Raw genomic sequence first — 27,663 nt, 5'->3', positions numbered from 1 at the left:
ACTTTGATCAACTGGTGGAGGACGGGGCAGGGAGCCGGGCGGCCGCTCGGTCACCGAGCCGGGGGGGAAGCCGGCGCCTATTGGCACTCCTCGCCCCAGCCGTAACCAGCGCTATGACCGGGCGGGGGGTGGCGGGAAACGCACAAACTCCGGTTAGGAAACGGCAACAAAAGAGCCCTCCCGGCGGCGGCAGCAGCGAGGCCGAGCCCCTGCCTCGGCGGAGCCGGGCTTTTGTCTCTCAGGCGAGCCTACCCCACTACCAGGCGGCTCGCTCCCGCCCGCCCTCCCCCCGCTCTACGTAGCCGGAGTCGTTCGCGATCAGACCACCGCGCCCGCCGCCCCTCCCTCCAGCCTCCCGCCCCCCCTTCGCACGAACGCGCTGTTTCGCCCCGACAGCAGCAGCCGGCGCCCGCTGGGGCCGGGACGGCTCTGCCTGTACCCCGCCGCTGTCAATTAGGGCGTCTCGGCCCTGGGGGCCATCGCGCTGTGCCAGCTGCGCCCGCCGCGTGTCCTCGGCCACCTGGGCACCGGCCTCCCCTGCCGCGGCGGGCGGGAGCTGCTGGCTGCGCTCCGGCCCAGGCTCGGCCTGAGGGGGAGCCGCGGGCGCGCCGGGGAGCTTCAGCCAGCGCCCTCCTGAAGGTGTGGGGGTTTGCGCGGTTTAACCTCCTCCCCTGCGCCGGTGACCGCGGTCCCTCCCTGGTCCGGCGCGGTACCTCCTTGTCCGTGGCCTCCGAGTGCGCCTTCCCTTTTCCACCGTCCCGTTACCCTCCTCCCTCGCCCCGGCGAGGTCCTGGGGTCCGCCCCAGCGCCTCACGGTGGACCCCGCTCTGACAGAAGCAGGGCCGGCAAGCGGCCCCAGCCCGCCGAGCCCGGACCGGCAGCGCAACCCCGCGACGGGCAACGCCGGCCCTCACACCGGCCCCCCTCTTACTCGGCGGCCGGCGGGGCTCCGAGCCCTCAGCCCCGCGGCGGCGGTAAGGCGATCCCGGTGCTGGCGGCTCCCGCTGCCTCCGCCGCTGGGGAGCCCGTCCCTGTCCCCTTCCCCCGCCTCCAGGCTGGCGGTTTCTGTTCCCTCCAAAAAAATCCACCCACCTCCTCAGACGACACCGCCAGGGCAGGAACTGACTCCCGGCCGCCTTCCAGGGCACCCGCCCTGCCGCCGGGGAGCGCAGAGCCCCGCCGGGCCCGCGCCCCGCCACTGGCCTCCGCCCGCCAGCACGCCCTGAGGCGGCGGGAGTTGGCGCTGGCTTCTCCCCCCCCCCCCCAAGGCGTTTTCGGGGGCCGGAGGGGGGGTCCAAACAGCACTGCTCTCAGTTTTTCCGCCCTAAGTCAGGATTTAGTGCCTCTGCTGCCAGCTCCGACCTGCACCTGGCTTCGTGAGGGCTCCCGCGGCGGGACGGCGGCGGCCACGGCCGCCCTCGGTGGGGTCCAGGCCGAGGGGCTGCGGCCGCCTCTCAGCGTGGGGGGAGGCTCATTTTGTTGTCTCCGGGAAAGTGGTAAACGGAAATATTTTCTGTACTTCACCTATCGTTATCGGAGTGTGTGGTTTTTTGTTTTTTTTCCTTTCCTAGAACGGTGATCTTCAGTGCAGAGGCTGGATAAGTAAGGTGTCTGCGAAAGGGAATGAAGAAAAAGCATTTGTAAGAAATGGTAAGTGTCTTGTGTGAAACGAAAGGTAGTGTCTTGTTTCTGCTTTCAAAACAATAACACTGTTTTGGGTTGGGGGGGGTTGGAGATTATGACACTACTCTGAGTGATCTCTTAAAAGAGGTGACCGGCCTGGCCATCCATCCGCTGCTCACATCGGCAGCAGGTATGAATACTGGTATCCAGAGAACCGAGGAAAGAGCTTACATCCGGTAGTAGGAAGAAAAGTCTCAAGGTCTAAATGCTGATTCTTCTCAACCAAGGTCGTATCTGCGGAGTTTATAAGGGTGTTACACTTCAGGCCTGTTGCACTGATTTGGGTGCTTACCAACAATCCTGTGTGCTACCATGGATTTCAGTAGGCATATATACAGTTAAAAACCTGTAGTAGTTTATTAATAATTTGAGTTCCTCGTAAATTTCTGATGATAAAGGCTACTTTGTGGCTGAACCTGACCTGGACAAGAGATTATATATAGATATTTTAAGTAAGCATACAGCTGTCCAGTTGGCAATCCACAGGATGGTTCTGTCCAGCTCCCTAATCGTTTCTCACTGTTATACAACATTTGGAGATTTATTTGCCATTCAGCCCCTGAGCAAACTTTTAATATAGTCTGGTCCATGGTTGTCAAAAAGTTGAAGAGACCAGAATTAAAATCGGTTGAGATTTTTGAAGGGTGGAAAATGGGAACCGGCGGGGCACTTTTCCTGTTCAGAAGCTGTTATCAAACAGAACCAAGAAGTGTAGTTTTTTGCTCGGCTGCATACTGCTTTCTGCACAGTAGTCATCGTGTCAATCTGCAGAACATCACCAAAAATCCGTAATGTATGTAAAATCAGTTCTGTGTATTAATAATAATCACTTTTTCTATAGGAGCCACAGCACTTACTCCAAATCTAAATTAGCATCATAACTAATATCCATGTAGAAAGTTGTCAGATTTACAAAATGTCTCAGAGAGATTAAACCACAAGTAGTCTCTGAGTGATCGTTTAGTATCTATCAAGTCTCTATTTATATCAGCACAGCTACATGAGTACAGTGGCAAATCTTCCATTTTTACTTTTCTTACTTTGCCAATCAATTTCTGTAGCTTTAGCTTCCAAACTGTAACAGGGAGATGAAAATATCACAGAGGAAAACGTGATCCTAGAATCACAAATTACTTCATAGCCAGGCAGAGGAAATAGATCTTCTTATTAACTCTGCGAAGGTTATATTTGTGTAATTATCAAAAGAATATTTACACTAGCAAATCTTTATTAAACTGTGTACTTAATTTTCTTCCTTTTAATTAGTGTTCTATTTTTTTGTGGCAGATGTTTTTCTTTGGGACACTGGGGTGTTTTTAGGACTTTCATGTATAAGGCTATGCTGCTGTAATTTTTCATTCTAAATATGGTATCATAGTTACGACAGAAAAACTTAAAGAAGATGCAAGCTTTCAGAAGCATACTCATTATCTCGGATTCATAACATGGAAGCAAAACCTCGGAGTTCCTTAACCACCCTTGAAAGTGATTTAATAAAAGAGATTGCAAAAGCCAAATTAGGGTAACTGAGAGCTATTTCACTTTCTCACCTTCCAGTCTGAAGGTGTTGACACATATTCACTTAGCAGACAGCTGTAGCAGCTTAAAGTGTTAGCACCATCCTACTGTTTATTATCACTCCTTGCTAAAGAGTATCATCCCCACAGGAGAGCTAGTGCAGACATTTTTGAGCACATCTGAGCCACTTCAGTGCAAAGTCTAGCAGCTGAATTTAAATTGCTGAGGTAGGCAGAGTTAAGGCTGCTCTGCAGTCCAGAGGTGGGGGGGGTGCTCAGTTGTTCTGTTCTGCCGGGTCAGTGGTGGCACAACTATGGGGCTCTATCTTCTTAAACTACCACTTAATGAATGAGCATGTGATTTCTTGAGAATATAGAAATTCTAGAGGCTAAATTGTGGGCATCAAAATTTACTTGGTCAGATAGACTGGAGGACTGAAATTCATTACATTAAATATGTTTTAGGTACCTGCTTTCTTCCCACATGGTCCTTAGCACGCACCTCTAGCAGGGCCCAGAGAAATGCCTTTCTCTCCCATGTGTTTAGACATCTAACCTGCACTCAGCCCACTGTGAAGCAACTTACTTCCCAAGCAGTTACATTGTCCTGGGCATCTTGAAGGCCCTCTCTTTTCTAACCACCTGCAGCCCACCATGACAAGTCAGACCTGAGGTGCCACAAGCAGTGAGGAGGCTCAGCCATAGCCAGTCCTAAATGCCCTACCTTTGGGGTAGAGAACAACATGAGTGGAGAGAAACAGAGGTTAAAGTGAGAGCAGGTTCCTTACAGGACTTTTTAGATTAGATTAGTATGGAGTACCTGGGTAGGGTAGATTAGATAGGCAGTAGTGGGAGACAGCAGTAAATCTTGGGTATTTTGTGCTGGAATAAGGAGAAGACTAGAAAGTCTGAAAAGTTAAGTAGGAAAAGGTCCAAGTTTAACAGAGACTGAGTTTGGGGATGAAAGGAAGAGTCAGTAGGAGCAGATAAACCTCTAAACAAGTAGTTGTTTGTACTTGCTGATGCTGATGTACCAATGTTTGCTCTCAGAAAATGTCACTTGTAGGAGCTGCTGAGGTTATGATCATTCTAACACTTTCCACCATAGACCCCAACTGCTTAAATCTCATGGTCAGGGCCTGCTTTGAGAGGTTCAGGCTGAACATGAACACCTCTGGAACCTCCTGTTTTGGAGGTAATGACTGCTACTAATGCCCTGAAAGTGTTTGCGAGCTGTGCTGTGAGCACACTGGCTATAGACTTTTCAGCACATGGCCAGAGCACCGATTGGCCTCAGTCTAACAGCTTCTCTACTTTCTCCCAAGGATGTTGACACATGCCCTGCCTGAGACCAAGTCTTTAGATTCTCCCCAGAATGGGAGCTAGAGAAGTGAATGATGCATGTACTTTTCATTAATTGATATTTCCAAGATATTGCAGCTAGCAGACAGTCCCTTCCTAGACATGTAAAAGCCATGAAATCATGACTAGACCTACACAGTAATAGGACCATTGTCTGCAACTCTATTTGCTTTACAGATTTCTGCACTGAGATTCCTGTGATTCAGTCATGATAGAGCCATCTGTTTCCTGTCCAGCACTAGTACATTATTCACCCTAGACATCACTGGGGATGGCAGTTTTCTTGGTAACTGTACCACAGTATTCCCCTCTCACTTTATGGACGTTCCTATCACCTACACTCTGGCAACAGAAATAAATGTCATTGCTGCCATGCCTATGTATTGGCTCCCATGTATATGCTGAACTCTGACCAAAGTGTCTCCTTTCTCTTATTTCGATCTTCTATTCACAGGAGATCACACCTACCTCACTTGGCCCCAGATGCTGATGGTTTTCAAATCTCAGGGCACTGCCAAGGAGAATTGCAGCCAGACCTGCCACTGTGTCCATAGTAAGACACAATTTTGGCATCCTGAAGCTCGTCGTGCTGTCTTCAGAAGTCACAGGGTGCTAGGCTAATATCCCCTAGAAGTAACACCATTTTAAGTGCATACAGTATTCTGCAGGACTTGGCCCTCAGGGGAAATCTTTGCCTACCTAAAGTTGTAGTGAAAAGGAGGCGTTTGCCTACTGGGAAGCCAAGGAGGATGCTTGCGGTGTGTGGTGGGGTGCACATCTTGGGAGAGTGTTAAGGTGTCATCTATGAGCTGGAACAGTGGCCAGCTTAGGACCACTGATCAGAGACATCTGAAGATTCTATGAACAGAGGTAGAAACAGAAATTAGCAGACCTTGCAAGAGGTGACCATCAAGCCACAAGAAATGAGATAGGACGTGAGAGGACTATACTTCAGACATCTACAGAAGGATTAACCATTAGGAACAAAATTCAGGTGGATAAAGTTAAAAGAAAATTGATATATTACAAAAAGAAGAATGTATTGAAGGCATGGTAAAAATGGATAGCAGGGGCTCCAATCTGAGATAGGAGGTTGATTGCCAGCAGTACCCATGAATAATAAGATGTACAGGGCAAGCCTGTGGGCAAGCCTTGGGTGTGAACAAAGGGGAAATAGAGTCTCCTGTGAGTACTTGGGCACTGAAGCAGAGCAGAGCCTGCATCTCCAGGCATGCTGAACACAGGTGAGGGGGAGAGAAAGGGATTCTCTGTAAGACCAAAGTGTGTCACTGGTGACTTGTATGTCCTCAAATATGCTCCAGCACTAAGCTAGCCAGTCTGGTGGGCAATGCAGCCTCTTGCCTTCCCCTGTGATCCTTCCTCTTGGCATAGCTGTTTATTACTTGAGGCAATGGGTCAGCTTGAATGTGATGTTGCATAAATGCATGGCAGGTCCAGGACCTCAGGTGAAGGCTGTTACTGGGTGTACTCAGTGAAGCTGTGAGGAATATTTCTGGCTATACTCTCAGGACCTGTGTCCTGAGACTGTGGCCACTGAGTAGAGATGTGCATGGAAACTGACCCTTCCATGCAGGCGCTGCCAGGAACTGACTTCCCCGGGCTTATTTCCTATCCTGTACTAGGACAACTCTCCCACCCACTGCTTCAAGAACACCTCAGCGTCTTTCCAGTAGCAGTATGAGACCGCAGAACTTATCCACAGGCTGAGAATGGCCCTGGTGTCCTGACCTGAAACGTGCGTAGAAATGATCGGGCTGTCTCCTCCCATACCAACTGTGGGATGATGATGGTAGATGGAGGGAGAGGTGCTTTTGGGTCAGCTTTCTCTGAGGCAGGAAACTGGGTCTTGCCGTTCAGTGCTACATGAAGGAGATTATTTTTTTTTTAAATCCAGGCTGTGTGTTGCTGTTTCTTGGCCCTTTATGTTCTCCTTAGAGGCAGAGCGTGTGTGTCTGTGTGCGCATGTGCGTGCATACATATGCCTCCAACACCTTTGCAAAGAGGAGGTGTGACATGACCACAATGACAGAGGAGTATGTCTGTACACAGACTAAAATCCCAGGTATAGAAGAGCGGGCAATGAACTGCATACTCTCAAAGTACTTTGTGGGTTTGAGGGTACCAACAGAGAGTAATGTTATAGCTTGGGTGGACGTCTGGGCATCTAGTCCTTATCCTGTTGTGTTTTAAGGAGAAAGGAGCCATTTGGTTTCTGGCATTTGTCTACTTCTGGGAAGCAGCTAGCCACCTTATGGAAACCAATGTCTCAGCTGATGTATCTTCCATTCTTCAGTGGAGTCTTCTCAGATAACAAAGCTGAGATGTGAAGGGAGAGCTGTCTCTGTCAGGGTGCTGCTCCTCATGCAGTCTGGGTGAAGATGTCCAAGGTGCAAAGAGAAGCCAGGAGCTGACAGCTCCTCCTGGCCAGCATCACCAACCTGTCACCAAACAGAGGGGAAGCTGTGTTCAGGTGAGAGGCTCATGGTATTTCATTTCCCCTCAGAGCAAGGATGACCAAGCAGAGATGGTGAAAAGTTTCTGATGTCTTGTGAATTCACAGACTAACTTGGTACTTATACATGCTCCCATGTGTGTCTGCGTATTGTCTCTCTGAACTGGACCCAGGAGTGTTTGTGTGAGGCTACCGATGTGCTCCGAGGCAGGCCGATGCATGACTTTTACACCAGTAAGCCTCAGTTGTTCACACCAACCACCCTACTATTCTGAGTCTGATACATTTTGGTGGGTTTGGGGCATTAGTTCCTGTTGCAGTTCCAACAGCAAGCTTGGTACTCTGTAAAGAAATACGAAATTGTTCAAGCCTGCAGGAATTTACCATCATCCAGCCAGAGACAAAAGCAATTTCAAGTATAATTCAGTGAACCCAGGGGAATTAGTTGCAGTGTAAAATTTGAGCAAGCAAGATTATGGCTAGGAGGAGCCCAGCAGAACTCATTTTACTTTTAACTTGGGTTCCTAGCAATGAAAATCTACTGAAACACTCTGAAATCATAAGCAAAGCAAAACTCCTGTTTTTCATGTTCTGCTGTTGGAAACTGTCGCTGTGGAATAACAACTTGTTTCAGAAAATGCCATGCCTGTTGTTTACAGCAAGATTTCCTAATTTTGTAAAGGTCTAAGGGAAAAAATATCATTCCCATCTTTTCTGCATTCACTTAAACTGTCTACATTCTTTCATTTGTTTTAAATTAGAGGAGCCAGAGTCTAACAGATAAAGTCATCAGCCTCAGTTCTGCTGAGGGTTTATTCACTTTAGGTCAAACAATGTTAACTTGTTTTAGAAAGCCAGCAGGGACTATTAGATGTGCAGCATTTTCCCTCAGAAACCCTCCCCTCCCACACATGTACAGTTTAAAAGAGTTCAACACAATAAATATCCAATCTATTTAAAATTGGCCGTGACAGAAAAGGTTTAAGTGCTTGAATGGCAGAGAAAAGTGAAATGACAATCTGGGTTACCTTAGCTCCTCTACTGAAATAACAGCTCTGCGTTTGGTTCTGTGCTGTAGACTGGGAGGTGATAAATCAGCCCTATTTTGTAAAATGTTTAGTTTAACTACTGAACTGACAGTTTAGGTGGAAGTAGCTGTTGATGAATTGACAACAGTGTTATCACTCTCTCCTTCCTTTATCACATAATCAGCAGCTTGATCCGCTGATTAGTGAAACTGTGTTTTAGTAGCACAGAGGTGCTAACAGCCATCCCCAAAATTCAGGCTACCCATCTTGTATTTCTTCCAACTATCCACAGCTTCCCTTTAAATGAATGAAGTATGACAGCTTTCTCCTGAGCCCTGCTGTTTAACAAACTTCCCTATAGCTGGGGCTGGATCAAGATAGCTTTCAGGCAACGAGAAACAGCTCAGGAGTAAAAATGGTATGTTTATATCATAGAAACACACCAATTTCATCAGAACCCTCCTTCCTTCCAAAAATGATGTGCTCCACCCAAAGGCAATGTATCAGTTGCTGCTTTCTTATTTTGCCTACCTCATCCAACAAGCTTTTACTTCACTTTGAGCTCATCAGAACCTCACTACCAGATACCCCGTAGAAACCAGGTACTCAGCTCTTACTGGCTTCTAAACCTGACTCCATGTGCTGCTACTTGTGCCGACCGACCACTGCACAGCTCTCTTTTCACTCGAGAGAGACACAGGAGATGCTCTCTGGGACAGCAGGAGCCATCTAAAGGCCAGAAGGTCTCTAAACCTGTAAGCTGATTACTATTTATGGGGACTAGGCTCTGAAAGTGATATTACACTGTTCTGCTGGGTTTTTTTTCCCCCCACTGTTTTCCCACCACTCATCTTCCTGCTCTGGCTTTTAAAAAGTGAGATAAAAAATGGGGAGGCAGTGTCCAGGAAAGCATGATATCCCCCACCAAAAAAAATCTGTGAGGCAAGCTGGGTTGTATTTATGTCTGCATGGTATGAATTTTCCAGAAGAGGCTGGATTAGGAATATGTTTGGTATTTTAACAGAGCTAAACTGTCACCATAGCTTCCTGGATTTATACTGTAGTAGAAATATTATAAATTTCCCAGGAAGCTACATTGTACTTTGAGAAAGAATTGTCTATGAATGCTGCTTTCAAGGAGAAGAAAATACTGGATTCATTCTCTTCCAGTGTTTTACAAACCATTTGAACAAATGTCAAATGCTACAGAAGATGCTGGCTGATCAAAGATAGAGATATGATCTGACAAGTGATTCTGCTCTAGTTTGAGAGACCAACGGAGACAACTGTGGGAATTAGGGACACCTGGAGTTGGGCTCAGGTTCCTAGTGCCTTGTCTGCATGTACAGAAAAACCATAGAAACCCATCCATGTAAATTATTGCAACTAATGAACAGAAATGCTCACTAACTTTCTGTAAACAGGCTATGCTGACTGCCTGTGCAAACTGTAGTGTATGAAGTGGAAACATGCTTTTGAACTGACTGAATTGAATTGAATATAACATGTTTCTACTGTGACTAAATTAATTGTTAGCACCCTCCACCAGTTTGTTGCTGTGTGGCAATGGGCTTAGAGTTGCAAACTAGACAAAAATCAATCCAGAAATCTGATCAGCCATAACATAATGCCGGGAGAAGTCATAATGAAAGTAATGAGCTAAGGAACAAAGCCACGTTTACGGAATGTTTTCAGCCCAGTCTTCTGCTGAGCCACCCTCAGATGTTCATTTCAGAACTGCTTTCCCAGAATAAAGCAGCAGCCAAATATTTTAACTCATTAGATATACTTGAACTCTTTGCTGCAGTACTATGCTGTTTCACATGCACCAGACTCCAAATGGCTCCATGTGGATGCAAAGTATGTCCACACAAAGGTCATTTGCAGGATTAGACCAAAGGGTTACAAAGGATGCGAGGGGAAATAGTCCAAGTTAGTTTAAGTCTCAAGGCGGTCCTTAAGCCCTAAGCAAAATACAAAACAAACTCTGAGCACAGTAATGCAAAGCACTTTTTCCCCAAAGTCTAAGGAAAAGGCTTAATCTTTTTGTTACATTAAGAGTGGTCTTTCCTTTTGATCAGATGGGGATGGGCTGTTAGATTTCAGGACTATACAACTGCCTAAGGTGAGGGACACAAGTATTACACAACTTCTATAAAGGTAATTAGCCTGAATAACTGGGTCTGATTAATATGAAAAAGAAATCTAAAGGGAAAACCCTCCTCCTTGATATGCTTGTTTGCTTTTCAGATTCCCAGACCTGCAGGAACAGCTGCAGGAGCAACAGGTTCCATTCCTTTTGTGGTGTGTCAAGCTCCTCTTCTGGAGGCATCCTTAAGTTTTAGAGAAATATTGATGAAAGCCAGACAAAAAGCAAAGATTTGCACCAGTCATCATTTGTGAAACTTCTCTGTTTGCTAAGATTTTTTTTTGCACTGTTGATAGCTTCTATGTTTATTTAATCTCCTTTCCCTTGTTTGTTGCTTTTCTTTTACAAAGAAACAGTTGTTAAAACACTGCCAGCACAACAGTTTTCTTAAAATTCAGTCATATTGCCTTTTGAACTGCATGATACTTCCAAAGCAAAAAAGGGTTAAATAAACAGAGTACTGCAATTTTCTGCATTTCAAAACAGAGGTAAATAACAGCTGTGCAGAGCTCAAGTCCCCTTGCAATAGTTAGCTGCCTTAGCAAAGGGGATGAACTGAGTGGAAACACTCCAGCAGTCATCTTTTGGCTTTTCCTCCTGCAAGATGTTTTCTCACTCGGGCTCAGAAGATTATGCTCTTCTTGATCATGACGATATTGTTCTTACAAGAGCAAAGATGAGGGCAGAGAGTGAGGCACACTGCTTGGATCACTGGGAAAGGGTGGTCCATGTTAGTGTCTCTTGAAGACAGCTACCTCAGACAGCTGCCTACTTTAGCTACACCTAGAGCCAAATGGTTATTTCACAGACTGCTGGACTATCGAAGTACTGCCCCACCTGTTATGCTACCCTGCACTGAAAGAGGGTATAGAAACAACTGAGCCATCCAGAGGATATGCCTGCTATAGGGAGACTGGCACTTCTGGGCAAGGGAATTGTGCTGCTTCATGATACCACTCCTTGCAGCATCCTCTGCAGAAGCATTGCTGGAACACCTTAATACTGTCAAATGTGGCACTCAGTGCAGAGCAGACTGACAGATTGCTCTAAACTATGTTGGGGCTCACTTGCCACAGACAGCGGGTCCGGGTAGTAGCAAAATATTTTGGTTCTTCTCTGGTAAATGCCAGATCCTTATTCTTGTAATCTACAGTCTAGACTATTGTAGTCTTTGCTCGTTTTACATTAGCTTCCTCCAAGCCTTTTCAGCCTCTGCTCATGCAATTTCCATTGACTATGCATAAGGTACGTGCAGAACCTAAACGTTCCTTAGCATATTGGCTGGAAATGTTTTAATTAAATGGATCTCATGCTCCCTCTCTCCTTCTGGCTTTTAATGAAAAGGCTTGCTTTTGGTTCCAATTCAGAGCAGGAGCACTCCTGAAATATTGAAAACATTAATGGATTAGCAACGCGAATGCTGGGTAGTCTCTTTCAAAGATATGAATGTCTTACTCGCTTTTAGTTTAGCTCACTGTGAAGATAAGAATGAGGGGCTCTTGTTCTGGGTAAAGTGTTCCAGCATGGCTGCTGTTGCTAACTCCAGGTACAAGCAAATCCTAACAAATCTGGCTGCAATAGAACTCTCTGCACAAACAGGGAGCCTAATAACACAACCCCCTAACATCCTGAGGCAAAGGAAATTTTCTGCCTGCCTTGTGCTCTCCAAGTGCACTAGACACTGAGGATGGTATTCGTGACACCTGATTTTACCCATCTATAAATTGTTCATTTGATCTGAACTAATCAGCTAGGCTCTCTCAGTAGTCAATGAAGAGCCACAGAAGCTGACCAGACACATTGATACCACTATGAAAGACGGCTTGAATCAACTTCTTGGGGTTCTTACTTCTCTTCACTGACTTCTGGGAGAGCCCAGACTACTGTAACTGTAATGGTATATTATTAGCCCATTTCCTTTTTGTCCACCCATGTACTGTGAGAATTACAATAAAAGTAACACGTTATTCCTGTATATAAAAACAGCATCTCTTTGATAAGTTGCAGGGGACAGCTGTGCAGTTCTGCTCTATATAACCACACATATACACGTATTAATTATTTCTATGTTAAGAAATAAGTATGACATGAGTTAACAGTAAGGCTTTCATCCAAGTGTGTAGGGGGAATTTTATCCTGGTAGCATTGCTGTTAACCAAGTATATTAACTGAGACATTTCAATTACATTAATTAGTTATTCCCTAACTCTTTGGCTTATCACTTCATAAATTGTCATACCATTTTGTGGAGTGAGAGTGGCAGTGTGACTATGCTGCAGGTTCTGTATTACTGGAGGTTTGCCTTTAGCAAGGCAGGATTTTTTTACTCTGAGCAAGGCACTAGGATTTGTATTTTGAAAGCTTCTGTAAAAGAAAATACTGATTTTCAGTTTAGTTTCATTCATCATGTTACAAAACTTAGCAGTCTGTCTTTTGTGGGCTATACCAGGAATGGCTGTGACCCTGGAGTTTATATGCCTAGTACATGTCATTTTTATTGACGTAGAAATTGGGTCCATTTAATAGTAACAAAGAATAAAGCAGTGGTGTCCACTGCCATAAGAAATTATTAGAAGATCTGTTTCACAACTGACTTGTGTATAAGTCTAGAGAAAAGTAAAATATTGAGACATGATATAATTGACCTCTACTGAGGTGAAGAGTTAAGCCTCATATACTACGTGCCAAATGCATTAAAACTGAATTCAAATCTTGTCTTTTCACAGTATATACTCTCACAAGTGTTGGGGGTTTTTGTTCATTGAAGATCAGTTCTGAATGTCAGCATTGTAGAAAGATTTTCAGTACACATATTCTTTAAACTATTCTTTAGCAAGGAGTGACTAAATTCTTATCTTGTTCACTGCTGGACAAGGTAGTAGTTGAGACATGTCCCTTTCATGGAAATGGGACTGAATACCAAAGCCTCCTTACAGCAGGTTATTTTTCAGTCCTTGTGTCTATAAAGGCAGCCTTCGGTGTATGACTGAATTGCATGAAACTATAACTTTGTTATCCAAAATTGCCATGTTTATCACAGCTGGGATGTTAATTCAGAAAGCAAATACAGCTCAGGGGTTTAACAGTAATTCTACCGTAATGCTGAGTGTATGGGAAGGTTTACCAGAGGTCAAAAGTGCAGTTGACTACATTTGTGAATTAAAGGGAAAGGAAGAAGTTTTGGAAAGGAGATGCCAGTGTGATCAAAAATAGGCTTAGTTTTGTAAGTGTTAGCAGTGCAGAAACTATGAGTCAGGGACCCATCTAACACAAGCAAAAAGCAATTGGCAGTGAGAAAGGCCTTCAGCAGACACCATAGTATTTCAAAAGGTGCCAGAATGCATAAGTAGCTGGGTATAACCTCCGTGGATCGCTTGGTAGCAGCTCCTGCAAAGTGCTCCGAAGCCTGTGCATGTCTCACTGTATGTTCTTCTTTATCTACTTGACTTTGGTGTCAAGAAACAGACTCCCATGAGTTCCTGAGTACCAAAATTACAGCTACCCACTTTCTCATTATAGAACCCTCTAGTTCTCCTGTGACAGCCATTGGAACAGAGCATTGGGGATAAGTCCTGCAGCCCACCGACTGCCGAGAGGTATGAAGGCAGCGTGAGGACTGAAAGATAATCTGTACTGGATATCAATTGTTATTTCAACATATGCATATGTGAAATAACAAATATAGTATTGAATATGCTGTTTATTTTCCTGCTTAATTGTAAGAAACCTCCTTTTCACCTTTCTATGAGGTTGACATCAAAATGCCTCTGTGTCACAGAACGTGCAAAACCCACATTTTCTTTTTTTAAGACACTTCATCTTGATTAGCAGGATTCCCAGTGGTATGTCAATGAAGTCAAACAAACTAAAAAGCCATCTCACACACTCTTGTATTAGCCCGTGGGCAGATCAGGCCTCATTACTCCTTTCACAAAGCTATGGTGGTATGAGCACCCTTATAAAGAGCTGAGGACCTTTGGGATATTAGTAGCATGTTAGATATCCTTCCCTATATTCATTACGAACTTCAGAATTTTTAATAATTTTCCTTTTCTGTGGAGATGTCCCTACAAATATAGGATCCAATTTCTATTCACCTAACCGGTCATACATGTATCTTGTAATTACAGAATTTGTATTCAGTGAGCAATGCTCACAATGTTTATTTTACCAACTATGTAACTGGATGGAAGGACATGGCTCCATACTTATTTCAGGCTAAAAGCATGCAAGTGTTTAGCACTGAACCAGAAGAATATCTTTTCCTGTTTTACCTCCAAAGTAGTTCTGTTATGAAGATCTATTCCTAAACTAGCACATAGATGTCACTTAGAGACAGGTTGTAATGGGAAACATTTGCTTTTTGGCTAGATTAGCGCATTTAAATGGATCAATGATGAGATGCAGCTGTAGGGTGGAGGCTCTTTAAAAGCTGCGCTTCTCAGTGCCAAATATAATGAAATACGGATGACTTCCAGCTCACTTATTGTTGATCTTTATATGAGGGGAGATTTTGCAACATGAGTATTTGATACTGTGAAGCAGTACTGAGGAAAATAAAAAAAGATATTCAGTAATTATAAAGCTAAGACATAAAGGAAGGACGCAAAAGCTGAAAAAATAGGTAAAGTAAATGTGAAACGAGCTGGAGGCAATCAAAGATGAGTAAGAAATTAGAAATGGTAAAACTCAGCAAAAAAAAAGATTAAAGAGGTGGGAAGTGTAACAGATACAAGGACTAATAAGAAAACAATCAGGAAAAGACTGGGTGCATGCAGAATAACTGTGATAAAAGAAGAAAATTCTTCAGGAATAAACTGTAAAGCTATAAAAATTCAGTAAGAAGGTTAGCCTGATTCTGAACTGATGACTTATCAGTGCAGGTAAAATTATTTCTTTTTTTGCTATGCTCTACTCACAACTCCTGGTTTGGAATGCATTACTTACCTAAAGTTAGATGCTCAGATACATAAGAAAAGAACACTCCTGAAATAATTCAGATCAATCTTCTTGCTTCCCAAGTAATTTCCTTTTTCCTTCTATATATCTACCACAGCCATTATCGGTTTATGTACTTTGTCTCTGACTGTAAGATGGGAAACTCTCAGGCACCTTGTGCCTATCCAACACTAGTTCAAAAAATATCAAGTCTTTTGCCAGCTGAGAAATGCAACTCACCACATGGAGCTGTTCAGCTGAAGAAGAAAGAATACGCAAAAAAAAAAGCTCCTGACCTGTTGTCCTCGTCTTCAAACTGTAGAAAATTAAAATAGTTCTGGAGATCACAGAAGTCAAATAATTTTTAGCAAATCCTTAAACTTACAGAAATTTCAGAAGAAATCCTCAGAATGTGACACAGTTTGGGTTCAGCTTTCTTCAGCACTTCAACCCGAAAAGATGCATTGCAGTAGAATTCAATTAGTAGGAAAAACATCTGTGCTTGGACAGAAAGAAGAACTGTGGGCTAACGCTGCTAATGGGATAACACGTAGTTTTATGTAACAGAAGGCTTGAAAAATGTACATGGACAAGAATGTCACTTCAACCTTCTCTGAACTTGCCTCATCACGATCATTGCTTTCCCAAGCATTTGCCCAGCTGTATCAAAGATGTTTTGTTTTGGTTTTTTCTTGAAAAGTCAGTGTAGCTGGACCATGGGGGTTTGCTAAAGGCACAACCATGAATGAATGGTTTTCTTGGCCTGCTGTTTTTGAGAAATGGAAACTTGAATTGTTTATGGGAAACAATATCCTTTTGGAGCCAAATCTTAACTGCATTCACTATACGTGGAGTTGGACCATCTCTCACATGCAGCAGAGAGTGAACCATGACAGCAGAAGCTGTTTCTAGCAAGTAGCTCTCGAAAAATTAGTGGGCTGTCTATGGCAGTCCCCGTTTCAGCAAGGCTGCATAAAGCATTTTGCAATTTAAATTGCTTCAGCTCTGCCATCTAGGGGAGCTCAGCCCAGCAGGGTATGTGGTAGAGGAAATAACAAGGAATCGGTCCAAAACAAAGAAGCATTTTGGCAGAAAAATCCTATGGCAGTCCCCAACCAGGTCTGCAATACGGGGAGGAGGAGGGCCCGTGGGGGACTCCTCTGGTTATGCTAGCAGGCTTGAGCTGTAACATTACCACAACACAGAAAAATTATCAGTTAGAGTCACATTAGCATTTCAACCTGACCATAATGAGGAGAACATAGTGCAGCTGCAGATTTGGCAGTCCTGCGTGAAGAGACCCTAAACAAGGCATGGTATTCATTTCCAGAATAAGAGGAACTGAGACTTAAACCATCTTTTGAAACCATCTACTTCATCCCCTTCCAATTCCAACTGGGTTGCTCCCAGCCCTCTGTTTTTTAGTGATTTGTCTAGTCTAATTTTAAATGACTCAAGAGATGGAGTTTCCACCACTTCCCGTGGGAAATCAGTCCATGGTCTGATAGACACAGCCAGGATATTTTCCTGATGTTCAACCTTCAGTGGTTTTCCTTTGTTCAGTTTAATCTCATTACTCCCAGTTATTCCCCGTTGGTCAGTGCTAAGCGCTCAGCCCCTCTCTTCTGTGCTTAAACCTTTGCAGTTGGGTACAGTTGTCTTTAGAAAAATCTGGTAGGTTTGATTATATATTATTCACCTCTCGAAATGCAGAGATAAAACAAAAAAAATACGAGCAAAGGATAGTACAAGTTAGCCTTAGAGATATTTTCAAGACTTAATCTACTTCCTTTCACCAAACCTATCTGAGAACTGCTCACGTTTTTAGGATACAGTGACTCGTGAGCCCACACAAACCTACAACCTCTTTCCTGCCTGTGACAGAACTATGGGAGCATGTTATACGAGGTGGGAGTAACGGATGTGGGAAACCAAAGTCAGGTTTCTATAATAAGAGGACGCACAAGCTAAAGAGTTGCAAGAAAATGTGTTTAGTGGAGTGGCATTAAAAAAGATTACCGAAAATATCTCAATGTGGGTGCTGCACTAACTCAGTTTAGGAAATACCAGACAGTAGCGTGGCAATTAATGCCAGAGAGACAAGTCAAAATTTTCACTTGGAAAGAGTATGACAAATCTGAAGTAGAAAGGTTGGTGAATCACAAGCAAGGAGAAAGCCGCTGAAATGGTATTTATAATGAGATCCTTCAGAAGCAAAGTACAGAGAGGGAAGAAAACAGCTATTTTTTGAATTTGCAGAAAATGCTGAAAAGAGAACAAGAATCCCTTAACACCTTATAAGAAAGATTAAAGACATGGAAGCTGAAATCATGAAGAGTAACCTGAGTAAATCTCTTGAAAGTAGGAGACACATCAGAGGAAGGAGCAGTAGTTTTAGCTGGAAATAAATCAATAGAGGCTTTTGTGGGACCCTTAAGAGATAACTGGTCTTTCCGGAAGCTCGGGCTGAAATGCTGCATCAATAGAACAGTCTGTTCCTTGTTAGCCTTCATTGTAAGGAAGCTGCAGAGAGCGATGCACTATTCCTTCTCCTTCCCTGATGAGCTCCTGTCTTTAAAATACCTGAGTTCTATAAGTAACAGTTTAAAATGTTTTTTTAAATTATAGTTTAAAATTAGAATGAAAGACTCATCTTACCTCCAGTTCTGAACTTTATGGAAGTCATGAACTAAGCACCCTGATTCAGTGGAGCACAGGTGGCAGAAGACAAATCAGGGAAGGTCTAGGTCAGAACTGAAGAATAAAACTATGAGCCATGACTGTAGATGTGCAGCTCAAGGAGCAGAGCCACAGCAAGGAGGAGAGAGCACCCAGATGGGCAACCCGGGTCAAGGACAGGTTTCTTAAGGAGGGAGAGACTAAAGTATCCTCGGGAAGCATTGCTCCTTACACCTGCAAATACGCTCTTTCCTCTTTCACAGTGAATCGACCTAGGAGGCAGCAAGACAACATCACTTTTATCAGGGATAATGACTGTAACTCAGTGGCACTGACGTTATCAAGAGCTGCTCAGATAGCATGTGCACAAGCTCCGGGCTCTTGTCCTTTGCACAAAATGCAAACATAAAGATCATTCAGATACTAAGTAGGACAAAAAAGCAGTTGTTATGGGCTCAGGCATGGCTACTCCCAGGACACTGCATTGCCTTCCAGCCCGCCTGGATGGCAGCAAGGTGCGGAAGAAGATTCTCTGGCCTATCTTCATGAGCTAAGTATAAAGTTATTGTTGCTGTTGTTGTTACGTGATGGGCTAGTGATAGAAACTGGATGAACTCATCTGAAGACAGCAGAATTGCCTTTCAACTAGCTCAATTCAGATAACACCAAATAGAGAGACAGACCCTAGCCGGAGACCTCCAAGCCAGGAGACGTATTTTAAAATGTGTAAGACATTAAGATTTTTAATTTTAGATGTCTAAACCTGATATAACCTCTTGCTGTAGATATCTTTTTGTAATATAAGTTTAAAAAATAATTTTCTCTGTGACCTCCTGCTTTATTTCCTCATACATTTTTTCTAATTGGACAGATTGTAAGGTTTAACATGGTACATTTTCTGTTTAACTTCCTACAGCCTGGAGCAAGCTGAAGCGCCTGGTGGCTGGCCAGGGTTGCCATCACTCCAAGTTCTCAGGCAAGAGTGAAGAAAGGCTGCAAAATGGAAAATAGGATCTCAGGTTGAACTGTTTGAAAAAGAAAATAAATATGCAGTTATGCTGATAGATGAGACACTGACTTAGGAGTTGTCAGGCTATGTCATTTTTATTTCATCTGGAAACTAATAATACAAATATAAAAATATCATATAGGCCAAAATCTAGCGATCTTTTTTAATTCTGCATTTTGCAGTGACTCCACCTAAGCCATTTGTCTAGATAATATTTGGCTGGGCTGTAGTTGCGTGGTATGCAATTTCACTTAGTTATCCATTTTAAGGATCAGCCTTCGACTCAAAAAGGTAAGAGAAATGTCAGGACAGAAAGCAAGAATCTGTGATTCACAAGATGTCACATGCTTCGGTTTCTTGACTGAAATTTCTGAAATGAGAACCACCTGCTCCTGGTAATAATGCAGCATCTCTTATTGGAAAGTCAAACAGCTATTTCAGTAGAGTCTGGGGGAAAAAAAGCTACAAGAAAGAAATTCTGCCAGGAGCTTCAGCAGCAGCCCTTTGAGACCAGAAAGGAAGTACAGCAGATCCTTCGGAGTCTGAGAGCCCAGCAGAAGGTTGCTAGTTCCAGCAAAATTAAGACAGAGCAGAATTAAAAATACAAGAAAAGATGAAGCTAGACAGTAAATGAAATGCAGTGAGGGACAAAGGAGATGGTATTAGGAAGAGGCCAAGGTGCAGCAAGCAGAGTGCAATCCAGCAGTTGATCTACTGGGCAAGACGCTGAGTAGCTAAACCCCAGCACAACTGGCCAGTGCTGTGACGGGGTGTCCCCTCAAGATGCAGCTGTTGAATAGGACACTTTGCCCAGTGCAATGCCATTGCTGGATATGAAAAAACATTAATACTACAGCTCCTGCAGCCCTTTGTTTTCAGTTGTTGTGGCACACTCCCTAATAGCTTGAAAGTAGAGCTGATAGGTATCTCTAAAATCAGGGCTGTAACTTCTTGATTTTCAAAACAGAAAATCTAAGACTGTATGCTTACCCACATCACATGTTGTGAAAGCCAGCTTAGAAATGTCTGCAAAGGGCCAGCTTGTAGCACTCTTATCTAAAGTAGCACTTTGCTCTTGGATGTCACTACACTTGGCTGTCTGCTCGACTAGATGAACTTCCACGGTTTTCAAGAGCAATGTGAAAATATGAGTAATAGAAGGGAAGATGATATTCAGAAAGAAGAAGAGGAGTAGAATCTGGCCTCGAGCAATAAGCAATATTTGGGTGGGAGGTGCTGAAAGCATATAACTGCTGCTTTTGATTTTGATTGCAATGGAATTTAAAGGAATTGTAATTAATATGACATGAAAGCTCAGATGGAGGGGCCTGGCATAAACCAAGCCTGTGGTTAGTTTAAACATCTATCACACTGATCTCTTGTAAATCAGGGTCAGAAAACAATGAGAGGGCAGGCGAGTGTTTGTGCTGTTGTTTGCTGACTGGCTGTTCAAAGGAATGCTGGAAGAATATGCCAAGAATCTGGCTTTGTCAGGAAAAAAAATGTTCTTGTTTTTTAAAAGACTGACAGATCTCTAGAGACAAAGAAGAGCGAGCTGGCGCACAGGTGAAGGCTAAAACCAGAAGCAGGACTTCTAGAAGTTTCTCCAGGTGTTGCAAATAATTAAAAATAGTAGGAGAGGCAGGAGGCATCAGAATGTAATCCTGCATTACTCTGCGCCTGTGTGCGAAACAAGTACCTAGGGCGGGAGCAAGGTGGGGGTTACGGCACCTCGGCACCACGTAAGCCTTGTGCAGGAGCCTGCCCAGTTCAGAGAGTCAGGGAAAGCAATCCCAGGGTTGCTGGGGTAACTGTTGATTGCAATGCACTAGGAAAAGCAGATGAGCAACCTCTGGCATTGCCACAAAAATCTAGGCCAGGAACTAAGATGAGGCCCGGTATATATTTTATGCTATTGTCATGGCCAGAGGGGATCAAATGGTAAAGGATATTCCTCTAAAGCTAGTTGTTCTCACTTTAAGGCTGCCTTATTGTGCCATAAAATGTCACTGGAGCAAAAGAAAGCAATTTCCTGGTTGCTGAAATAATTCAGCATTTAAATGGGAGCACGGCGATGCGCTATCAACACCCACAAGATGTATCGGAAAAGGCAAGGGGGCCTGCTGTGGGAAGCACAAAGAAGAGTAAAAAGAAACTTAATTTGGATGAACAATGTCGATGCCACCTTTGAAACATACTAGTTGGAAGGAGGGAAAGTAAGCATCCTTAGTTAAAACCCAACATGTGCAGGGTTTTAACTGTAATTTCAAAAGTCAATAAGGTAGAGCTAACAAAGTACACTCAATAGGCAGTCACAGAATCACAGAATGACAGAATCGCAGGTTGGAAGGGACCTCAGGGATCAAGCAGGAATCCTGTGACTGACTTAAAATGCTGAATACACAAGTTTTGGTAGAGCTCTGGAAAATAACTGAGAATATGGGAAGTAGAAAAATACCTTTTAGCTGAGAATTTATTACAAACAAGGATAAAAATACTGATTTTTATTTTGAGTTGGTTTTCTATGTCCACATTCCTCCTAACAATCATCATTATAGGAATATTATACATAAATAAGAACTACTCTTCATCTTTCACAAAACAGTTAATGCAGACAGTGAAACATGAATGCCTAATTGCATATTTTAAAACTGACTTTTAGAGCAATTTTGGTATGATGATTTTGTGTTGAATTAACTCAGAAGAGTGATGGCAACTTTGCAGGATTTTTCACCTTAGATGAAACTATGGACAAAAGATCAAATCATAAATGCTTGTTTTCCTGGAATGGCTAATTAGAAGACCTTTGACTATATGCTGGCAAGGGGCTTTTGCAAAGTGTGTGAGGGCAGAGGAAAATTTTTTACAAGCCCCAAACCATCCAAACCCTAAATTCTTAAATAACTTCATAAGTTTGCAGCTCTCTATTAGCTGCTAGTTATGTTATGGATAAATACAGTACTAGCTACTGGGTCACTACATTTCCCTAAATATCAAAACTCTCCAAAGGAGTGAAAGCAGCAGCTCCTTTCAACAGCGGCAGAAGACATTAGCCAGGCCTTGTTGCTGTAGCGTTTCAAGTATCTTGGCACTATAATTTTGATTAAACCTACGCTTGGAAATCACCTACTTCCTTGATTTTCAAAATACTTCCCACCCACCCAATTATTTCAGTTGGAGCCATGGGCTGGCAAGGGAATTGTAAGTCAGGAATGGTATTTTTGGACTGTAAAACACACATTTATAGAGCAGTCTGGGGGCAAGAGTGAGAGCCAGCAGAGGATGAGAAAAACTGGTTGTGGAAACGAGCTGAGTAAAGATAGCAGCAGTCAGGGAGGGCAGCACAAACCCTGGGAGAAAGGCAGGGATGTTTAAAGAAGTTAACTTGATGACATTTTTTTATTTAGAGCTTTTTCTCGGTGAAAAGCTAACTCCTACACCCCTACAATTTTAAACTGTGATCCCATCTGCTCAAACATTGAAAGCTGAACTTGGAAAATACCAGGAGACCTTGGCAAGATGCTGGAGATGACATTGGTAGCTGCGTCGCTGTCTCTTTTCTGCCACAAGAGCCTCCCAGTCCTGCGGGAGCACCGTGCTCCCGGTGAGGTGCTTGGGCTGCTGTGTAAACCAGAGACTATGATAGTCTGTCTCATCCTCCCAGCCCTTCCAAAAATGGCAGGATAAAACACCACTATCCATGCCCTGGTTCAACCCAAGTCTGTTACTCCATAGGCTTAGCTGATTCCTAGTGCTTTGTGGCCACTCCTGCAATACATATAATAATTTTACATGGTTTAGTGCTTTGGCTGGGGAAGGGTTTCTCTTAGCAAATTAAGGTGTATGATGCAGAGGTTCTGTCTGCTCTGTCAGGATAATGGCTGCGTTCAGACATGGATGAAACTATGGCTTTAGGCAGACCAGGTTTGGCCCTGAGGAGCCTCAGGGAAGAAAGCTCTGGCGTTTATGAGCAGGTGAGCTGCAAAGCAGAAAAAAGCAGATGTGCTCTCTGTTGCTTGTTATGACTCATAAACAAGATTTTATATTCTATTCTTTCTTTCTTACTAGAATGCGACTTGTAAGTATTTATTATGAACTTTGGAAAGTCTACGTAATGATGGCTGAGAACAGCTATGATGTCCCTTTCTCTCCTCAGGTACTGAAGATTTACCTCAACAGCCATGACTCCACATTGGTGAATGAGTGTTTGGTAAGCCTTACCACAAACTGCACAACCGCATTTCCACGCTATTTAGTAATGCATTAAATGTTGTACCGAAATTTTAAATTGTCATAGTTAATAATAGTACAAGCATTCCCATTTTTAGGCTGATGCCGTTATACTAAGGGACGCTAAAGGACTGCTTGGAATAACATTCACATTGAAAATTGTACTATTTTCACGTGTACACCTATACTAACTAAAAACTGTGGCTCTGATCCTGCTAAGACTCAGTAGGGACTTAACTCGGGGTGTGTGAGCAGTTGTGTTCTGTTGGTCTGTGTTTCTCTGTAGGAATGGGGCCCGTACCCTGTGACATTAGTTTGCTATTCAAATACAGAGAACACACACTCCTTCTTCTTAAGTAGCTTTGTATACAGCTTTCACAACCTATTTTGACTTCACAAAATGCTGTTGTCCTTCTGCATAAAATAATTTACGTCTCAGAGACTGCTGAAGTTGAGACAGTCTAAACACAGTTTAAGGGATGGAAAATAACGCCAGTAAGTCTGTGCCCGACCAAAGACTTCAGATCTGCCTGGGGCAGTGCCATGACGTGCCTCGACTTCCTTCTTCCCTTCTGCACAGGAAACATGTTCTTATATTTGACTCTTTTTCTATAAATAAACGGAACATAATCAGGAAAACACTTGCTAGCTTTGGATTCCAGCTTGTGACCTGTGTGGGGAAAATATCAAAATATTCTGAGGCATATTTTGGCTAGGCTGCTGCAGGATACAGCTGAGGCCTGGCAGAATCAACTGTGTGCCAGGCCTGACCTGGATAAACCTATTCTGTGTTTGTCTGAGTACTGGAGCTAGAAATACTGCAGCAAAGTGGGATGTTTGTTGTGCTGATTTGCGTCTCAATAGCTGGATTCCTCCCCCAGCTGCAGCTGCTGCCTAAGCTCCTGGAGCAAACAAAACCCTGTTGGGCCTTGGTGGTGGCACAAGGAGTCTCTCTCCATGCCTCGCAAGCCAGCCGGCTTCTCCACTCTGATACTTTGGGACACAAACCAGAGATTTTTTTCCCCCTTAAATTATGAATTTGCTACTTTTCTTAAAATCTCCCATGAAAGACCAGTAACTGCCACCCAGGAGAGTGTCTCAGCAGTTCGTGGGGTTTGTTTTCTCTAAGGGTTGCGAACTCACCAGTGTTTGTGCCATGTCTCCAGATCATCCTTCACCTTGCTCCCAGCACCTGCTGAGCTTGTAAATTGGTTTCTGCCCAACACGGAATAAGAGGAATTTGGAGAATTGGAAATAAAGATCTAAGGAATAGGCTAAAGCCTGAGATGGGAAGACCTAAAAACCTCAGGAAATAAGAGAGACTATTAGTAACACTGAGATCTGTTCAGATGGAATAACATAGGTGTCTAATGTGGTTGATTAAATTTAAGACCCAGAGAGAATCAAATTGATTTTCCAGAGCTGAGACTGCCTCATACACAGCGTAGGCAAAATAGTACTGGAAGCTTAAATTGGGTGTTTGTAGTTAAAAGCTTGAATGCAGCTAATAGCGTCATATTATTATGTGAAATGCCTTCTGGAGGAAGATAAACATTTTCAGTTTCTTATGGTTTTCTTTCCCGTATGGCACAAATGGGCCCAGGACCAAACTGGCTCTCAGCAGAAAGTCTTTCGTCTCCACCCTCATTCAGCAGGTCATATTTAACTGATTTCAATAGCCTTCCTGTACACTCACTGATGGATCCATTCCAATCAATACTCTACATTTAAAGTTGATAATGACACTTCATTTTTTACTTTCCTTGACTCTTCTGCTGCTCATGCTACTGTTGAATATTCCTTTGTATCTGGTCTGTTCTTTGTCTCTCTGTGCTACTGTTTATGCTGAACCATTATTTCCAAAAGCTGAATTTTGAGCACTTACACCTCATTCCAAATTTCCCAAGAAAAAGCAGAAACACTACTACAATAATTCTCATGAAAAAAATAAACAAATAAAACAATTAAACGACATGCATGATTCAGAAAGAAAAAGTTATATTCTTGCCCATGTCAAAAAAATGACACACTTACACAACACCCAGCTGGGCAGTGCAGTTGACACGCCAGGGGGATGGGGTATCATCCAGAGGCACCTGGACAAGCTCGAGATGTCGGCCCATGTGCACCTCACGAGGTTCCAACAAGGCCAAGTGCAGGCTCCTGCACCTGGGTCGGGGTAGCCCAATGTATCGATACAGGCTGGGGGATGAAGGGATTGAGAGCAGCCCTGTGGAGAAGGACTTGGGGGTACTGGTGGACAAAAAGCTGGACATGAGCCAACAATGTGTGCTTGCAGCCTGTAAGGCCAACCATATCCTGGGCTGCACCAAAAGCAGCGTGGCCAGCAGGGCGAGGGAGGTGACTCTGCCCCTCTGCTCTGCTCTGGTGAGACCCCACCTGGAGTGCTGCATCCAGCTCTGCAGCCCCCAACACAGAACGGACATGGACCTGTTGGAACAGGGCCAGAGGAGGCCACAAAAATGATCCGAGGGCTGGAGCACCTCTTCTATGAAGACAGGCTGAGAGAGTTGGGGTTGTTCAGCCTGGAGAAGAGAAGGCCGCGGGGAGACCTTATTGCGGCCTTCCAGTACTTAAATGGGAACTATAGGAGGGATGGGGGCAACCTCTTTAGCAAGGCCTGTTGTGACAGGACAAGGGGAAATGGTTTTAAACTAAAGGAGGGTAGATTTAGACTGGATATAAGGAAACAATTTTTTACAATGAGGGTGGTGACACACTGGCACAGGTTGCCCGGGGAGGTGGTAGATGCCCCATCCCTGGAAACACCCAAGGCCAGGTCGGACGGGGCTCTGAACAGCCTGATCTATTTGAAGATGTCCCTGCTCACTGCAGGGGGGTTGGACTGGATGACCTCTAAAGGTCCCTTCCAACCTAAACAATTCTATGGTTCTATGATTCTATGATTCTGCTTGCCTCTCCTTTTTATTCTGGTACCTCCTGTTTTCATTCCAAGTTATATTATTGCATGTTTTCCCAGTCTATCCAGATTAGTCAGGAAACATATTTTCTAAGGTACATAACCACTGAAGGGTGCAGCTAGGCACCCACCCAAGCAGGTGAAATCCCATAAAATTTTCTTGGATGCTTGAGCACCCTGAATGTTTCAGAACAAGGGCTTATCTTTCCTGGAAAAAAAAGAGGCTTTTGTGAGTGTCATTAAAAACTACAGGACTGGCAAGAATTTGGTTAAAAGACGCCAGGATAGAACACAACATAAAAATAGGGTGTAACTGGGGAAAAGCAATCTGAAGAAAAGAGATTAATACCTCTAATAGTTTAGGAAAATGGAAAATTACTGAGAAAAGGCACTTCAAGATAACTCTGGTTTTTGGCATTGCTTCCAAAACATCTTAGCTAAATTCCAATGTTTTTCTATGCAAATTCAATAGCTATGAAGGCATAACATATATCTTCCAGCAATAGAGTTGTCCCTTGTATAACCTCATGACTTAACAGTGCTGACAAATGTACAAAGCTTTACTAACAGTAGGACCAATGGCTTTTGGAATGTGTAGTAATGATTTAATATAATGACATTTTGCGTCATGATTAGAAAGAGGATTTTCTTACCATTCTCAGAGATGCAATCGTGCAGGTCTAAGAGAGACTGCTAGATCGCAACACCACAAGTAATTTTTTTGTCTTTCTGCTACAGAAAAAAGGGGAAATCTTTCATGCCACTCCTGAAACAAACTAAAGGTCAGCCTTTGAATGGTATCCAAACCTTTTTCTCTCATAGTATTACAAGTAAAATGCTGTACTGCAAACTCCAGTAGTTGGTCGGTAGTTCATTGCTCCATGCAGCAGCAGAAGGAATAAGGCATGACAGCAAAGTATTTAACTAATTGAGTCTAAGTTTCTGCAGATTTAGAACCACTTTGTGTTCCAGAAAAACCACTGGCAACAGTGAAAAGTTCAGCTGTAGATACACGTGTTCCTGTGAAGGTACAAAGAAACCAAGTCCTAGTTTATCGACAGAAAGGAAGGTAGTGTTGGCCAGCACTTCGTGACAGAGCACAAGTAAGTATCTGAACTACAGCTGACAACCTTCAAGGGCCTTACAAAGCCTAAACCAGAACCGATGTCTCCTTTTTCCCTTCTAAAAAGTATTGGGTGTTCTCCATGTTTTGTGCAAAATAGATGACAACCTTTCTTCAATATGTTAGCGCTCCCTTCTCTATTTTGGTTACCTTCCCCCCCTTGTAATTTATAGTAAGTGCAGAATATTGCTCTTTCTTAACAGAGAATTACCCTTTTAGCACCGCAAAATAATCCCACAGCATAGTTTATGGCTTGTGATCAATCTTTTCTAGCTGGCCACATGTTGTTGCGATGGTCCTCACTCCTCCGAACAGCCCTGGCAAACGCAGCAGTCATTCCCTGGTGGTACAAACACTATTAGTTCGGGTACTGAGACAGCCGGAGGTGGCTGACTTCCTGGAGGAAGGTATACAGCATTAAATGGATAACTGTGAAAGGTGTGTGACATTGGGGTGAAAGCTTTTATTACCCCCCCACTTCAGTTTTGTTGAAAGGATGGGTGAAGTACCTGACACTCTGCTTCTCTCACC

General features: G+C 43.6%; 1 protein-coding gene and 1 long non-coding RNA gene across 3 annotated transcripts in view; one reads left to right on the top strand and one right to left on the bottom strand.

The window, feature by feature from the left end:
- The window catches only part of ARHGAP21 (Rho GTPase activating protein 21), a 127,071-nt gene extending 125,867 nt beyond the window's left edge, over positions 1 to 1,204 (bottom strand). Inside the window, exon 1 of one of the 2 annotated variants that reach the window (XM_075082641.1) lies at positions 1,093 to 1,204. The gene's annotated coding sequence lies outside the window, so the exon portion shown is untranslated. Of the gene's footprint in view, positions 1 to 931; positions 1,008 to 1,092 lie in introns of those variants that run through there. The other variant, XM_075082642.1, reaches the window with a different exon arrangement.
- Positions 178 to 27,663, top strand: LOC142052479 (uncharacterized). The gene is made up of 5 exons (XR_012658856.1): positions 178 to 639; positions 1,572 to 1,675; positions 22,995 to 23,048; positions 26,982 to 27,112; positions 27,406 to 27,663. It is a non-coding gene; the product is annotated as an uncharacterized LOC142052479 (long non-coding RNA).

This window comes from Phalacrocorax aristotelis, chromosome 2, assembly GCF_949628215.1.
Source record: "Phalacrocorax aristotelis chromosome 2, bGulAri2.1, whole genome shotgun sequence".
In the NCBI taxonomy this organism is placed as follows: Eukaryota; Metazoa; Chordata; class Aves; order Suliformes; family Phalacrocoracidae; genus Phalacrocorax; species Phalacrocorax aristotelis.
The sequence above is the reverse complement of the archived record's forward strand: the minus strand, read 5'-3'. Positions and strand labels throughout refer to the sequence as shown.